The following is an 18164-nucleotide window of genomic DNA, read 5'->3' on the forward strand; positions in this document are numbered from 1 at the left end:
CACAATCTATCAAAAAGATGCACTTGACTCCACCACATTGACGATTGGTTGATATCAGCTCAATCTGAGCAGATGACGGTTCGGCACCAAGGTGTCGTTCTCACTCACATGAAAGAGCTGGGGTTAAGACTTAACGCCAAGAAAAGTGTGCTTTCTCCAGTACAGAGAACCACTTATCAGGGCATGGTGTGGGATTTGACCATGATGCAGGCACATATGTCACCTGCTCGGATCAAGTCGATCATCACTGCAGTCGCGAGAGTGAGAGAAGGCCAGTCACTCACTGTCAAGCAGTCACGGAGATCGCTGGGTCTGATGGCAGCTGCGTCCAACGTGAATAATATTGGTCTGCTGTACATGAGACCCCTACAGTGGTTTCTCAGAACCAAGGTGTTCTCCCTGAAGGGAAGCCCACTTTGCATGCTTAGGTCACGTGGTGCTGCCTACATGCCTTGGATATGTGGAGGAAGCCTTGGTTCTTGTCTCAGGGCCTGGTCCTCGGAGCTCCTTGTCGCTGTGTGATGCTAGCGACAGGCGCGCCCCTACCGGCTGGGGTGCTGTCATGAGTGGCCACCCTGCCCGCGGTATGTGGAGTGGTGGTCATCTGACATGGCACATCAACTGCCTGGAGATGCTGGCCGTGCTTCGTGCACTTCGTTATTTTCTCCCAGACCTAAGAGGTCACCATGTGTTGGTGCGCACCGACAACACAGCGGTGGTCTCTTACATCAACCACCAAGGAGGTCTGCACTCACGCCGTTTATACAACTAGCATACGAATTCCTCTCACCCGCATGGATCTTAGAGGCTGTAGGTGTGGTCTCTGAGGAAGCACAACTCTTAGCTTCCGGTCTCTCAACCGAGGTTGTTAAGACTGTTCTCCAATCCAGAGCAATGAGGAAACTGTATGCCTTGAAGTGGAAGCTTTTCACTTCTTGGTGCGGAGACTGCCAGCTCGACCCAGTTAACTGCCCGGTTGGTACAGAGCTGGAGTTCCTGTAGGCTCTCCGCAAGGTTGACCCACTCCACCCTGAAGGTCTACGTGGCTGCCATGGTGGACTTCTGCGCCCCTCACAGTGGCCAGTCAGTCGGCAGAAACCCTCTGATTACATGTTTCCTCCATGTGCGCTGAGGCTTAGGTGTCCGGCCAGAAGAAGCTTATGCTAAGCGGTGGTGAGGATGCTATCCTAAACCTCGAGTCCTCTGATCTCCCCTCTCCTGGGGGTCAAGACTCACTCCTATTGAAGTTTGGCCATTGGACGGGTTGTCCCCGATTTCTGACAGGCTCCTTCTCTTTCTCTTACTTTAGCTGTGCTCTTCCACACTAGGCAGAGATTTGAAAGTCTGGCGGCATGAGCATTCTCATTCCCCATTCATTCTTGACGCAGCTCGAGTTCCTGAAGAGGAACGTCTAATGTTACATATGTAACCCTGGTTCCTCGACGGAACGAGACGCTGCGTCGCAGTGCCACACTTCCGGCATTTCTGGCCGGCACTTGCTTCATCCTTTGAGGCTGATTACTGGCTTTGCCGCTCATGCTTTATGCTTCCTGGTCTCTGACGTCACCCACCAATGACATCTTGCCCTTCCATTGGACTGATTATACACGTTATTCAGAGACGTCATGCTGGACGCGTTCCCCATTCGTTCTTGATGCAGCATCTCATTCCCTCGAGGAACCAGGGTTAACCTTAGACGGTATCATGAATTAAAAGTGATCAAGATGTTTTCAGCATCTATTTGTGTAGGTCACGTACATTTCAACTTTACTATATCATATGACTATATTAGTCAGGTTAATTTATAATAACTAATATTCATTTGTTAGTTTGTTTAACTTGAAATGCTAAAATTGATTCGTTTATGGAATTTAATATTAACCTATATGCTATAAAAGTGTTTCTATATGATCCTTAGTGCATTAACAAGTGGTAACTTATTGTATCAAGATGCTCTTTCACTTAATTAATATATGAATAACTTATTGTTTTCAATATTTATTGGAAGGTCACATTATACTTAACATTGAGGAACCATTTCTGTGCATGAGCTGGGAACTGTGGACAATGAGCGGGATATATGAAGGACTTTGGCTAGTTTAGTACTGCCTAGTTCTACTTGTAATGATGTGTTAGTCAACAATCTGCTGTCAAAACGATGACCTTCAGTGTGTTTATGAGTCCAATGAGCCTGTTGTTCTTCAAAAAGAAAGTTAAGACCGAAACTCTAACTTGACTATGGTGCTTAAATATGTTATATGAATGATATTATAATATCCTTTATTTAATTGGTGGCGTAGTATCTAAGCAGTCTGGAGCTATTTGTGGTTGGGTACAATGCTGAAAATGTCAGCTGTCTTCTATTTGAGTATGCTTTATAAACCCCACTGCAATTCTCTAGTACTTAATGACCCATCAATACAAAACTTTAACTTAAGCTGGCAGGGAAATATAAGTGCTTCAGCTGGCTTATTTTTCACTATTTTGTTGAACCCAAAACTTTATGGCAAAATAAATAAATTTTGCTCAAATGTTGATTGTTCATGTTTGGATAACTTCTATTGGCAAGTAAAATTACACTATGAAGTATTGGTGGCAGTGCTGGCAAGACTTTTTTATGAGAAAGCGAAACAACAGGGAATTCTGTGCCTTTCCTTTCTCCTTTCTTCCATCTCTTATGAACAGACAGGCATTGTTGTTCTCTGATCAGCACATTTTTTCCACTTTTATTAATAATAATAACAACACGAAATACATGTAACACCCTTGGTATTGGTGAGTGACAGCTGCGGCTGGTCCACCACTCCCCTGAGCCAAGCCCTGTCACATACACGCATGCCCAGCATGTCAGCGTCCATCTGGGATCCTACCCTTCAAACTTCTGTCACCCAGCTCCCTTCCGGCAGAAAGACCCAGGGACGAGAGTGTGAAGTCAGGCCTCACAGGGGCAAGAAGAAAGCCATCCAAAGCCAGCTGGTCTGGCTTTGAGGAAAACAAGGGAGACAGAAAGCAAGAGAGAGAGAGAGAACGTGAGAGAGGAAGGCAGACAAAAAGAGAGACAGAGAACGAGGGAAATAATTAGGGTAATACAAGGGAAATTAGGAAACTAAGAGAGGCACATCTGAGAAAAATACCTGAGGAAGGCATTAGCAGCAGGTTCTGTGAAAGTAATTGATCATCACAAGAAACAGGTGAGATACACAGTCATTCACATATGGAGAGGGGCAATGGGGTAGATGCATTGTATACACAATATTAGCACATGACCTGACTGCTTGTAATTGGTAAGTATGGAATAATGCAAGCAGATTATAATGTATATGTATATATATATATATATATATATATATATATATATATATATATATATATATATATATATATATATATATATATATATATATATATATTTGTCCATCTTTTAACTTTCTATATTTTCTGTTTTCTTCATAATAATTGTGGGATCCAGAGTCTGTGCCTAGCCCTGATGGAACTATTTTTATGTACAGCTCCAGCTTACAAGGCTTCAAATAGAATGTGAAAAAATGTGAAGTCACAGAATGCACATAATCAGGGATTTCATCAATATCCATAGCCTCTTTCCAGAAGTTACTTAATGCAGTATGAGTTTGCTGTGGATTCTACAGCTATATTTTCTGTTGTAATATTTCTATCGTTCTGTTGTATGTTTAATTGATGTGGCACATGTACTTGTCTTAAGGAACCGATATCTTATATAACCAATATTATATAACCAATATGGAGCAGTCGTGAATAGAGAGTCGGACTTGTAACCTGAAGGTTGTGGGTTCGAGTCTCAAGTCTGGTAGGAATTGTTGGGGGTGGGCGAATAACCAGCCCCCTCTTCTACCTTCAATACAACGACTGAGGTGAGACCCTTGAGCAAGGCACCGAACTGCCAACTGCTCCGTGGGCACTGCACCATTGGCTGCTAACTGCTCTTGGTGTGTGTTCGTTCTTGTTCATTACTGTGTGTGTGTGTGTGTGTGTGTGTGCACTTGGATGGTTAAAATCAGAGCACACATTATGAGTATGGGTCTCCATACTTGGCCCCACATCACAAAAAAAGTAAAAGCAATTAGCATATAATGAAGTACTTTTACATTTCAGGCGTTGTTAGGAATGATCAGCAAGGAAAATATGTTATTTTATCTTAACATTCTAAAATTCTGCTAAAATTACAATAAATTATTCATGCTGCCAACTGTTTACCCAAAGTGCAAAAATGTTCTTAAGATGATCTTAAAGTGGCTAAGTTGCCACTTTTGATTGTTGTGTGAATCTATGATGATTGCTTATATTTATGTCTTACATATTTTGAAGCCAAAATATGAAGAAGACAATTTTGAAGAAGAAAACACTGGATAATGAGGTCAGTGTGTATTAGTAATCACCTGAATTTCTCTGCATTGTTACACAAGTTAATACTGCATATTAGAAAGTTATGAAAGCGATGACATGCTTGCTGTATTTTAGTAATAAGATATGGCTTATGTAGTGTTTCAAATGAAAAAAAAAACTGAATTTTGAAAAATTTAAATAATTTATGGAGGCCTCTGATTCTGAAACTGATTCTGGTTTGTTTTATTTATTCGTCATTGTATAACTGTTTTGCATTGTTTTAACATGATAATTCATTTGATGTCCTGTATGTCAAATTTCACGTGGTAAAACGGTGGTAACACAAATTCTCTTTAGGTCCCAGCAAAAACAGCTCGTTCAGTACAGTACCACACCTCTTACACAGATCCTACAACTACACGTGACACTGCCACATGCAACGTAAAACGCAGCCAACCTCTTTTCTCTGATTCGTCACTGACAAGCCGCTGAGGGATTCGATTGGATGACAAACATGTCACTTCAAAAGCACTGACCCTATTGTTACTGTTGTCTTATAGAACTTACGTCAATCGTATCTAAGGTAGTGCCAGCCTAACGACCATAATAAATATTAAAATTGCTCTGGATGTAACGGGCCTTTAGCAAGCAGCAACTAATCGTTGCTGTGGAGGATTTTACTCAACAGTGCCGTCCTTGTTAAGTTTTTGGGGAACGGTGCTTTAACGGTCACTTCCTTGATTCGATGACATGCACATAGCCTATACTTGGCTATTCTGGTTGTTTCCTCGCTTTCTAAAACTGTTAAACAGTGATGTCATGTTGTGGCGGTTGGGGAGCCGTTTCCTCTCTTTCTCGCCTCATGTCGCGCGCTCACTTGCTTTGCCGCCTTTTAACATTGACCGAACACAGTGTCGGACTCCTTTCGTGTTGTTTTAATCATGTTTAACTCGCTATTCTTGAGTTTTTCATATTTGTTTTTAAACTTTAGATGAGACACGAGTAGAGTAGGAGGTGGAGGACGAGGAGGCGGCATTTTTTTATGGCAAGCCAAAGTAACAATTATTCCTCATAAAACAATATAGTTTCAGAAAAAGCTTTATTGCCAAGTGTGCTTTCACACACTAGGAAATTATCTTGGTGACAGAAGTTTCCAGTGCACAGACAGGTTGACAAGTGGCAAGAAACAGAAAACAGATAAAAAATAAGTGAGTAAAAATAAATAGGCAAAAACAATACACAATATCAAGACAACAAACAGTGTAGGATATTGTTACAATCTGTTTTAATTGTATTTGGCGAATTACTACAAAGTAATCCAATAGTGAGAAGTTTATTCCCCCCACTATCCTAAAACTTTTCCATTTAACTATATGGAGATCTGTGGTTTAGAAAATGACTGACTAGTAGCCTCTGTTTTCAAGTTCTTGGTGTTTAAATTTTCCAGTTTTATTTGTAACTAACTTCTTTACAGATCAGTTCTTCTTAGTTACTCCAGTATTTAAGCATACTAGTATTTCAGTTTTACTGTAAAATTTAAGACATTAGTACCTACTTATTAGACATTAATATGCATTCTGATAATTATAAAATTTCTTGTAAGATTCTAATTAGTATATGATGTAATCTGTTTGACTTAAATTACATTTTTAGGAACAAGTACTTGTAGCTTAGTTATTCTGATATTTTGACCTACTATAGTATTCCAGTTTTACAGTTGCCTTCTTGCTATTAGTAACAACTAAATACATTAGTACCTATATATTAGACACTAATATGCATTGTGATAATTCAGATTTCTGACATTGCTAATATGATTTTTAATCTATAAAGTAGTCTGTTTGACTGGTCATTACATATATAAAAAAATGCAGTTGAGATATTAGTGAGTAGTTATATCTTAAAAATAGGTACCGAAAGCCTACTATCAAATAAATAAGTAGGCTATAGATTCCAGTAACCTGATAGGCCTAAAGTTATTAATTAGGCATTATTAGGCCTATCTGTGACAAAAGGATAGTTACTAGTAAAATTGAAAAAGAACCTAGTCCCTATTTCAAATCTTAAAAGAAAGAAAGATTAAAGAAAGCCATTAGACACTATTCGGTTTTAAAGAATATAATGTGAAAGATGCTTGCCGTAGGAGGTTGACTCCGTCCAGTATTCGTCATATTGGGGGAGGAGCTTATGTTGTGTCAAGAGCGACTGCTGCCTCTTCTGAGTTTGTCAGCTCAGCTCCCGAAAATAGAAGCCGTGTGTAAGTGTGACTGAAAATACATTTATGTCACAGTGTATCCACGGGAGTCACTGATACACAGTATCTATATACAGCGAGGGGGACCGCTAAGAAAAAAAGGTAAGTCTCAAAAATAGCAACAATGTTACCCAGCAGCGGAGTCAAGAGAGAGAGGAGGGAGTCGTGGAGTGAGACTGGATGAGCGCAAATTAAACGCGTTACAGTTCGTTTGGGGAGCTAAAGATGTTTCTAATATGTGTGTCTCAGTGGTCGGCAGTACGTCTGGATGTGTTTGGTACTAGTCGCGAGCTCCAGACTGAAGGACAGCAATGTTTTGTGCTCGTAATTCTCTGTGAAGAAGAGCCTGTTTTTTGGGTTCAGTCCACTTTGACACTTGGCAAGTGTTGAGCTCTATTTTCCGGGCGGCGTTAATATTTTTTGGAGGGGCGATTAAATACGACAGATGTTAGTCAAGAAAGCCAGCGGGTAGTGAGATATTTACTCTAATGTTCGAATTTGTGTCTATATACTTTGCAAACCGTTAAGCTTTCGCTTCTGAATATTCAGGTAGTGTCAAACTGCTGAGGTTCAGAACTTTAGAACAGAGCAAGATCAACTTCAGGACCCCTGTGACATAATGTTTTCTTACTTTTGTCTCTGAATGTGTTGACTGGTTGGTTGAATTTGCAAGACAGATATTTAATGCATTTGATATTGCTTTTTGGAAGAAACATTTGTTTAAAACACCCAAACTAGCAGAGACAGCTGGTTATATTAATGTATTGTACTTCAGACACTGTAATTTGGGATTAGTAAATATTGTACATTCTAAGACACATTAAAACAAGCACAGTCAACAGGGTTAAAATGTACTGTAGGATATTACTTCCGAAGCCATCTAAAGCATGTCCGACCACTTTATGAATATTAGGGAAAGTTATTGCTTTTCTATTATGCCTAACTTTAAGAATGATTTTGAAATTTGGAAGTGATTGCAGATAGTTTTCTCTCTGAAATCTAGATGGTGCTGGTCTCTTGCAGAGCTTTGGATAGTTGACACCAGTTTACAGCACGAAGTGTTACATTGATGAAGCATGGCAGGTTTATTGGAGTCTCTTATACTGTATGTTAGTGAATAAACTGTGTGTGCCATCAATTATCTTCTAATAGGATATTCATTTCACTTGTGATTAAATGTTATTCTTGAGGTCAACTTGTTACAAACTAGTAAGAGGTCTAACTATTGTGTGGTACTTGATTGTGACTCATCTGCAAGGTCATTACTGGAATAAAGTTATTAAATTAAATATAATTTAAATTTCATTCATGTTTAGTTTTGCCATTAACCAACAATAGGTTAATTCCCAGTTATTAGTAAAAAAACAAAACAAAAAACAATCTAGACTAATAGATTATACTGCAAAAAGAATTTGGTATCAACTTAATAAATGCTTGTTTTAAATATTAGCTTCATTGTTTACTTGATTTACTTACAGCCTAATCATCCACAGGCAGAAAGTGTAGTACTTGTGCTTGTAAGATTACACATGCCTCTGTTATTCGCCTGCAGGCCGCAATTTAGTTATCGGTAAAATGCCTTAGACTCGCCTTAAACGCAACATTACAAGATGATATGTCATTTGGACTTTCACAGAATGTTTTAAGTATGCCAGTTTTTAACAATTCAAATATTTATCAATATTTTATATTGATAAAGATATTCAATTGATAAAACCAATACTAAAGTAAGCCACAATGTCTCGACCTGTTGTCCGAATGTCAAAGGCTAAATGGGGCTGTTTTCATAGGGTTGCTCATTGCTTGTGCCTGGCAAGCATTGTATTTACGAGCCACACAAGGCAGGCAATCAGGTCACGGTACATCATCATGAAAATGACCTCAGGAAGAATGTTTGTCTGTCACACTGATTGTTCTGATTTTAAGAGGCTTACAACCTGTAGTCAGGGCCCAGCACACTGTAGATTCATTGATTAGTTCAATATTTCAAGCTGCACAGAGAAATGGTGTAACAGAATATGAAGTGCAAAAAAATAAATAAAGTGAGCCCAGTGCATGAGTGTTCATTTTATTCTTGTTCATTTTCTATTAAGTAAATAAGAATTAAGGTTAAATAATCAAAATCAAGCTTTACTGTACATCCATTTTAACTTCTTTGTACTAATTTTTTAATTAAGCACATGATACATTTGTAAAATAAAATTGTACATTAATTGTATGCTACCTAAATTATGCACTTTTATATACCTGCATGTAATTACATTTGTAATTATTTCTGCAATTTATTCTATAATTATAAAATCTATAATTACACTGTTGATTCTACCCCTGCTCTTTAACTCATTCATAAACCTAACCACACCGTGAATCCTGTCCCTATCCTTACACATATTGCACATATTGCACTTCATTAGCAGCACAAACATTTCAAGTTGAACCCAAGCTTTATATAATACCGTAAGAAAATATGAAGTACGTATTTGAGAAGTACAGGGATTTAATCAGCCTTGGTGTCAGAATTGGCGCTTTTTGATTATTTGATCTCTGTGCACTCTGACTGAAATATTACTTTATGAACCGTGCTTACAGCACACACTGAAGTTGTTTTGTTGCAAACCACATTAAAATATGTTTTAATTAAATTTGTTTTGCTGCCCTCGTTTTCATCTGAAGTACATTGTAAAGAATTATTATCCCAGTCAAGTGTATAATGCCATCACACTTTTTTCCATCTGGCTTTCTGTGCGACTTCATTATAGTTTAATAAGCCCAAACTAAACATGGGTGCAAAGTCAGCACTGAAAACATCACACCGAAACTCAATAGCTTTCTGTTTACACAATGAATTAGTCAGCGAAGGAATTCTTTTAATATTCTGAATGCTGTTCACCCAACATGGCCCTCTTCAAATCCGCTAAAGCGCAATATACATCACTCTTGAAATTGGTGTTCTGCTGTGCCCTTTTAATAAAGCATCTTTTGTTTATCATGTATTGTTTCTTTGTCACTAGTAGGGATGTACAATTAAATGAAAATTTTAATCGGAATTACAATTATGGATGCCACAATACGTAATCATTCAAAGCGGCAATTAATCGTTCGAAGTCCACTTATTTTTTTTTGCATGTTTAGGATGTGTTTTTTTTCTTTCTACATGTTATCTTACAGGTTTTTCCATTGATTTAATTTTAGTTTCAGTATAACATTATAATACTATATTAATACTATATTAATAATTTAAAGAAGAAACCAATCCGATGTATAGTTGACATTTGAGGCTTAAAACTATGGAAAAGCACTAAAAGGTTTTCAGTTAAAGTGTTTTCAGCTTTCATATAAAAATACGGCATGCAGTTGGACCAATGGTATAAACATCATTCAATTTAAATTGTGATAATTAACATTAACAATCGCAATTACAATTTCAAGGGAATAATCGACAATTATGATTTTTGTCTTAACTGTGCAGCCCTAATCACAAGATACTGACAACATAAGTGATATTTTCTTCAGATGATGCTGCAATTTATATGTCCTTGTTTGTTTTTTTCAACGTTAATTTAATTAAAATCACTCCTCTTTTCGACCTCCGTCACTGCTGATTCAGGTGAATAAAATTAATGCAGTCAGTATCTATTAAGTTTTCCAGGTTAGACTCATCAGCCTTAATCGTCATTCTAACTGACATGTGACTTCTTGCATCTTCCAGCTTGAGATCTGAGTGCACTTTGGCTATAGAATTTTTCTCAGGCCTGCTTCTTAATATTTCTCCTGTAGGCTTGAAATAGACTGTAGTTAACGCAACAGATTTATAGCATATGCTATATGATGCACTTGTACCGCCCTGTCAGATTGCATAGTCTCGTGGGCATCTGTCCATGCCTGTGCCATTCTTGTGAAATAAAGTCAGCTGTGGTGAAGTCGAGCTCCAGAGGTGGTGATTGGTGTTGCTCAGGGTGGGGGTTAGAGCATCTCCCACTGTGCTGTTCATAGCACTCCAATCTCACAGCCTGCTCTCAGCTCCTTCCAGGAGAGAGTGAATAGAGAGAGTCTGGAGTGTGTGGGCGAGTCTGATCTGCAATTAACGCTGGTTGTCAGAAAGAGAAGGCTGGCGTTTACACCATGCTTCTGAATCACTGAGCGAAACACTTTTCCTCTCTTCCCTTCCCCCCAAACAGGGCATTTTACCCGAGGAGGAGAAAGCACCAGGAAGCTCCAAGTAGAGAGAAGCACTGAAAGCAAAAGAAGAAATAACGTGAATAAGACTTGAGCTGGATATTTGGGTCCAGGACTGAGAATTGTGCTGCTTCATTTGTTAGGGTAAGCCCAACTCTTCTTCTCTTCCTGTCAAACAATTCAGCATCTGTTTGAATTATACACTGGCTCACTTTTTTGTATTAAATTTAATGAAGTAAACATGATACAGTGCCATATGGTCAGTTGACGTCTAATGTTGAGTGCCTGCCGTACTCGATGTGATTTATATGGTGAAACTCTGTTGAAAACAAGTTGTTTGGCTTGTTCCAAATAGGAGTTACACTGTCTATGCTGAAGCTGTAGTGTTTAATTTGACATTTAATTTCATGTTAGCTGAATTTAAAGTGAAACACCCTGTTCTTAAGTGTTTTATTTGAGTCAGCTGCAGCTGGCAAAGCGTGCATTGTTCAGTCTCAAAGTTGGCCACAAATGTTAGTTAACAATTGGAGGCAGGACCTTTTCAAAACAAGGGTACTGGTACGTAATTTTGTTAGTCTGTACCTTTTCTTTAAATTATATTTATTCTTCATTCTCACTGCTGATGATGTGAAGCAATCTATTATTTACAGACCCAGATTCTGATCCAAAATCTGTACGTTTCATCTGCATCAGTTATCCGTAAATGAAACGGGCTTAAGGATCTTTGTTTGACGTTGGTTTGATGTCATCAATTTCTAATATAAAGCAAAACAAGTAACAACCAAACCACTCAATGATACATTTAATGACGCATTTGTGCAATCTTTACTGGAAACAGGCCGTTTTCAGGGGACGTCATTGACTCTGCATTTGACGTGTCATGCTCATTACTTGTGTGAATGCTCTTGTCGCATGCCTATTCTTTTTCCCTGTGTGCGAAGACACTTTAGCAGTTCTGTTCTAAATATTTTTCAGATCAGCCCAATGGAATGTGCCATGCTTTTGCACCATGTCCATTAAGTCACGCTCGGTTTTCTTTTTGTGCAACGGCTCTCTTTCACACTTGCTCAGAGCAGCGTGATTCATTGTTTATTGGAACTCTATCATTGAGCTGGAGATTCCAGCATTCTCCCGTGAGACCTGGAGGCAGGATGCAGAATCTTGAGCCCAGCAGATAATGTTTGTATCATAGTTTGCTTGTGTGGGCAATGCAGACCTTTTTCCCTCCTCTGGGAACATCTTGAAGGATTTTTTTATGTACCATAAAAGGCATATAAATGAGCTGCTTTAATCACCAATAAGGGCAGAGTTATGAATATGCATCCACATGCATATATTCAGTTGAATTTAGTCTGCGCAGACTTCCCTCTCTATTATCTGTGGTTTTTGGATCGACTCTCTAACCCAACGGAATGTACGATGTCCCAGCGGGGTCACCCCATAAGTAGCAGCTCCAAAACCAGAAACCTCTGGCTGCCTCCTGTCCCACCACCACGCCACAGCGCCGCACTTTTGATTCTAAATAATTTACCAAAGGATATGAGGAACATGTTACTTAGGCAAACAAAAAACAAACAAACGCAATTTAAGATGTGTATCAAAATATTAGCTCCTCATTTACCTAGCATGCACACACAACTGCGTCTGTTACAAGCCATAAATAGGGTTCAACTGCTCTTGCCAAATAAAACCATCTATCAGGTTTTTAGGCTCCTCAGTTTTTAGCTTTATTAGGCAGCTTCTTAATATTTAGTGATGATGATTTCCAAACCAGTGGCCTGGGGGTTAGCATCCAAATTTGCATAGGCCTCCTCACCTAATGAAAATACAGCTCACTTTTTGACATGTGGATAAGATTTCAGAGTTAATATTGGTTGAATTATATTTAAAGTGCATAGCCAGTGTTGCAGAATGACTGGGGCAAAAAAGCATGCACACAATTATAATTAAATAAGAGCATGTGAGAGGGACTTACAACTGAGAATTATCTGGCTAGACACACGTCAGCTGAATTAATTCATGTTTCTCTATTTGTCACTACCTAGAAAAGCCGCTGGGGTCTGGCTGGGTCATCAAAAACCAAATTTAGTCAAGAATGCTGGGATAAGTTGTCAGTATTACCCAACCAAAACGTTTATGAACACAAACTTTCTACCATCTTTGTAGATTCAAATATGTGGTGAATGTGCACGAACTTTATTCAGTTGATCGATAATTTCCATTTAACTTCTGACATTCATTAAAGGCTATTAAACATTAATGATCCTCCGAAGTTTAATTGAGACTGTAGTCTCAGAGTGCTATAGACACACTGTATCAAATTTCTATTTAAACAATATCAAGATCATTTTTAATACTGTGAGCATTTCAAAGTTTCTAGGGAACATTGTATTGTTAGGTTCAGTTTGTGATTTTGCACTGGCACTGGCCAAGCATTTGACCAGTTAGATTTTTCCATGCATAAAGATGCAACTTTAGAAACCCATTTGTTTCTGACCATACATGTTTGATGTAACAGCATGTTTAATTCCAAATGTCATCTGCTGTGAATGATCTACCTCTTTAGCACAGCACGATGGGAAAGCCACACCTGCATTGTCTAAAGAAACAGCTAGTGTTGACCTTTCGACTGCTCTGCCCTTGGCTGTGACCTCTGGTGGTAAGCCAGCTATACGGTCCACTCAGCACATGTGCTGCTGAGCAGTGCAGAGCGGCTTAAGGATTGACAGCCTCTTTCCTGTCTCCTTTGCCCTTCCCAAAGATGCGGCCATGCTTGACGACCTGGCTTCAGGTGTCTCTAGGCCATGCCTGGGTCCTCGGCATCACGGGTGTGAGGCTGGGGCCAGAGCAGCAGCCCAAATCTGCTAATCCTCTTTCCCTACTGATCCTCTTCCTCTCTGCCTCCTCACCCTGCCACCACGCTGCCCTCTCAGGGTTAAGAGGGCAGCTTAGGGAGGAGTCTCATGTTACTCAACACCAGGCCAAAACAAAACCTTCAAGTGCTGAACATTAATCCGGGTAGTCCATGGAGGGTAATTTACCATAGATTATCTCATTTTGCGGGTCAGCGATTAGCCTTGAACACAAGCTTCATTATGAACTCCTGTGAGTGCCATTTTATCTTGAAGTGCCACTGTGATGAGGATTATGTCTTTTATCTGTTGTTGTACTTGTCATCAGAGTGCCTCTTTATCCTTCTGGGATCCAGCAAAACATTTTGTCCTCTGTTGGGGACATTGTTTTTAAACTGTTATTTTGTATTTATGTATTTATTTTAGTGTTGTGTTGTAGTAGTAAAGACATGGATCATTTTACAGAATGTTTATATTTCAATAAATGCCGTTCTTTTGAACTTTCAAAAATAAACAAAAAAAAATATATTTTTTTTAAATATTGAAGAATGCTGTAAAAAAGATTCATAGTGTTCACAAAAATATGGAAATTTTTATTGAGAACCAAATCAGCATATTAGAATGATTTCTGAAGGAACATGTGACACTGAATAATGAAATTTTCAAAAAATTTTGAAAATTTTTTTCAAAATGTAACATATTATTTTAAATTGCAGTAATATTTCACAATAATGTATTCATGATTAAATAATTGCAGCCTTGAGCATAAGAGACTTTCTTCATATATATAATATGTATGTATACACACACACACACACACACACACACAAATTTTTCTATTTCACAATTATTGGACATACTATACATTTTTCACGATTAATGGTAAAAATCTTTTTCAATATGTTAAACTCTATGAATGTTTCCTCTAACAACTCTGAATTACTTTCTGAGTGTGAGACAAAGCACATGCGAAATAATAACTTTAAAAGCTTGTGAAAGTCCTCTCTCTCAGCCCTCCATTGGTCACGTGATGTCACTGAGGGTACAAGTAAGCAAGTGTGGCTTTGAGGTGGGCTTCTGTGAGCGTGTGGTATGATGGCTCGGAGGAGTGACGCAGACTGCACCTGTGTTCCGCCGACCCCCCCCCTGTCTCTCATTACCTCTGCTCTGTGGGCACTGATATATGCTTCAAACTGCAGCCGTGCACTGCTCCGTGTGCTCAGGATATCAGCATTGAATCCTATCGTGGACGCACTTTAAGAGAGAAGCATGTCTCAATAGAACCATACAGTAATATTGTGCTTATATTGTTTCGAGCCGACATCCCTTCTGGCTTGTTGTTTTTCTCTTAGATCATAGTGGGTGAGTTTTGAATGTGATGTAGTTTTCATGTCACATTATTGTTTTCTATCATCACTTTGTTTGTAGTTTTAAAGAATTGTTATTGCATAATGGCACATCGTCTGTCATTCATAACAGAGTTGTACTGCCAGAGTGTCTTTAATGCTTTCAGTTCAAAGAAAATTTTTATTCCAATTAGTTAAAATTCCTTCACTATTATTGTTGGCAAAACACATAAATCACTGTATAGTATAGCATAGCATAGCATAGCATAGCATAGCATAGTATAGTATATTATACTTTATAATTCTTGTTTTGCAGTCTCACATTTGATCAAAGTGAGATTCATTATTCTCAGATATTCCCATATGGCAGTTTATTTTAGACACTAGTGCTGGGTGAAATAGCTAGAAGAAACAATTTATGATGTTCAGTAAATATCTTAATATATATTTTTTATATTTATATTAATATTAAGAATAATTATTGTCATATTTATTGGTTGAGGAACTGTCAATAAGAGCAACTGAGTAACCATTGTAGCAAATTAGATATGAAATGTTTAATGCAAAAAGTCTAGATAAAAATATTTTTCAATTTTAAGAGTTTTAATTAAGTATAGACAATGTAAAAAAAGAATAGGCAAATAATTTGTGTTAATATGCAATAATATAACAATACAGTACATAATAATAAACAACATTAAATATCTGCATATTTTTAATACAACTTTTTAAAATGCCACAGAGACTTTCTTTGGCAGATGAATCATTTGATTGACATGAAATACATATATTGAATTAGCTAATTCAAATGGCCATTCACAGATATTAATTTAATTATTAACTCAAATGCAGCTGACATTAGAGACTAAATAAAAGTTGCATTAAAATCATTACAATGTTCACAATGTTGTTTTGTTTTGCAGTGGCAGCAGAAGCCTTGAATATAAATTGTGAAAAGTCAATAAATTGCCCAGCCCTGTCACAAGCGAGCTAAAAGCATGTTTGGCATGTAAATCATAATAGCAAAACCATCTACATGTCCTGGGTGTGTTTTTTTTTTTCAAGACTTTCCCTTTTTGCCAGAAGCACATTTCTCTCTTTTAACTCACTTGAACCTGACGGAATGTTGAAATGATAATGCTAGGTAGAGTAATGCATTCAGTCATGAAGGAAATAAAACTACTGTATGATTAATTACTGATAAAAACGGTCATTCCAAAAAAATGTTGTTTGTTTTGTCACAACTGTATCAGTTAATCATAAATGAGCATTGTTGCGTTTCAAGTCATGTCAGAACCTGTAGCATAGTAGGACATAACGCACGAGAAAAAGAAGAAAAAGGGATCTCATCTGTGTTTTTCCAGTTGTTGGAGAGGTTTGGTGAGTTTGTGGTTGCAAAAGGATATAAAAGATGTGATACATGACAGTCAGGGAGCCATATTGTACATTTTTATTTGTGGCCATTTAATTATTGCCATCCATTCTTTGGTTTTCTACTTTGGATTTAAGTTTTAGTCTGATCAGGAGCCACTGCGAGAAGAAAGAGAAACTCATGCTGGTGATGAGGCCATTATATCATTGTAATGACAGCCAGATATGTTCAGAATATAAAATGCTAAATTACCGTCTTTTGTACATCGCGATTCTTCTCTAACCCTAAACACATGTCCGATCTGGCTGTGAACCATGCCGATATACTTTTGGCACACTGTCACATCTAACGGCGAAGGAGTTTTAAATTACCCTAATCCCCATGAATTTGCGGAGACGTAATTCCAGTAATATATGACTTCAGTGATTTATGGAGGCCACCTGGAATATTTTCCATCTTTCCACTGTCTGCAGCACACTGATAGCAGGATGTCCATGTAAAAAGCTCCATCCTGGTTGTAAATGGAGCTCTTTGTCTTAACTGCGCTGAGAGGCAAATTGCCCATGCCTTTAGATCCATATTCAGCACAATGCTATTTCAATGAGGTCTTTTATTTTACTGGTGTTCAGCTGAAGAATTTGACTATAGCCGGGCCCTCTTCCATCTTGATTTTTATTCTGTTGCCGGATGGAAACAATCTCAAGCTTCAGAAAAACACCATCCTGTTTTCTCTCCATAAGGTCCGTTCAGCTAGGTTGAATTCAACACATTTCATTGCCGAACATAATGATTTAAAACCGGTATGACATGACTTGACTGAGAACAGTATCGGGTAGCTTCAGGTGCTTTGACTGTCATTGAGATTTTCTCTCCATAGTCTTGCATGTTGTTCTGAGCCGTAACGGATTATTGTGAATAGTTAACCATAGTCAATTTCTGCAGCATGTACATGTTTTATTAGGTTTCTCCTTTCATTGATTTTGCACAGTGATGAGATTAACTCTTAACAGGTCAACAGTGTGCATCTATTTATCACTCGGCTTGCCATGCCGATATCCTGATATCGCCGCGAAGCAGAGGAAGCATGGCGAGATTGGTAGGAGCTGAATGGCCCATTCGTTGGGAACCGATATGAAGTAGTTGACCTCTGCCATGTAAGGAGAAAGAAGTGGAAGCCAGGAGAGGGAGGTATCAGTTTTACAGGCATGACATCACCCTCCCTCTGGTGCTGGCACTTTACAGTGAGGGAAAACATGACGCCACTCCCTCAGTAAAAGTCTGAGTAGTTTAAACATAAAGATGCATACAACAAAAGATGCACACGTGACTTTGTTTTGTTGGATTTTTTTTAAGATACAGTTAGGGTTGTCAAAATGACTGAAAAACTAAATTCGATGAAACAAAACGTATTTATAGTTCAATACAAAGGAGCAAAAACCAATCCCAAAGAGTAGGCAACTTTCTTCAGTTAAAAACAGTGGGATGGGGAAAAACTGATGTACTTACATTCATTTTACTTGGCTTTCTAAACATGCCGGTCTCTTGTGCGAGACGCGAGTGCCACGCTGACCCTCTAGAAAATGTGATAAATGTGCATTCTGTGTTAATGACTTGGTTTCAGTTTTGACGTAATCAACATCTCATTTTCCGTGATATATTGAATGAACAACTTAGCAGCATCACATCTAGTGGGTTCAACTGGATAGGCTGACAAAAGAGTTTAAAATGCAATGACGCTTGCATCGTCGTTGCATTTCGTGCACCAATGAGAAATATGCCTGACGGCTGATGCAGACCTAAAA

At 38.3% G+C, this 18164-nt stretch overlaps 1 protein-coding gene across 15 annotated transcripts in view; it reads left to right on the forward strand.

The window, feature by feature from the left end:
• Nucleotides 1–2895: 2895 nt before the first annotated feature.
• The window catches only part of LOC113061602 (myocyte-specific enhancer factor 2A-like), a 91047-nt gene continuing 75778 nt past the window's right edge, over nucleotides 2896–18164 (forward strand). For 13 of the 15 annotated variants that reach the window (XM_026230855.1, XM_026230859.1, XM_026230866.1 and 10 more), the window contains exons 1-2: nucleotides 6540–6718; nucleotides 10795–10936. The gene's annotated coding sequence lies outside the window, so the exon portion shown is untranslated. Of the gene's footprint in view, nucleotides 3192–6539; nucleotides 6719–10794; nucleotides 10937–18164 lie in introns of those variants that run through there. The other 2 variants (XM_026230856.1, XM_026230869.1) reach the window with 2 other exon arrangements.

Source organism: Carassius auratus, chromosome 43 (assembly GCF_003368295.1).
Source record: "Carassius auratus strain Wakin chromosome 43, ASM336829v1, whole genome shotgun sequence".
In the NCBI taxonomy this organism is placed as follows: Eukaryota; Metazoa; Chordata; class Actinopteri; order Cypriniformes; family Cyprinidae; genus Carassius; species Carassius auratus.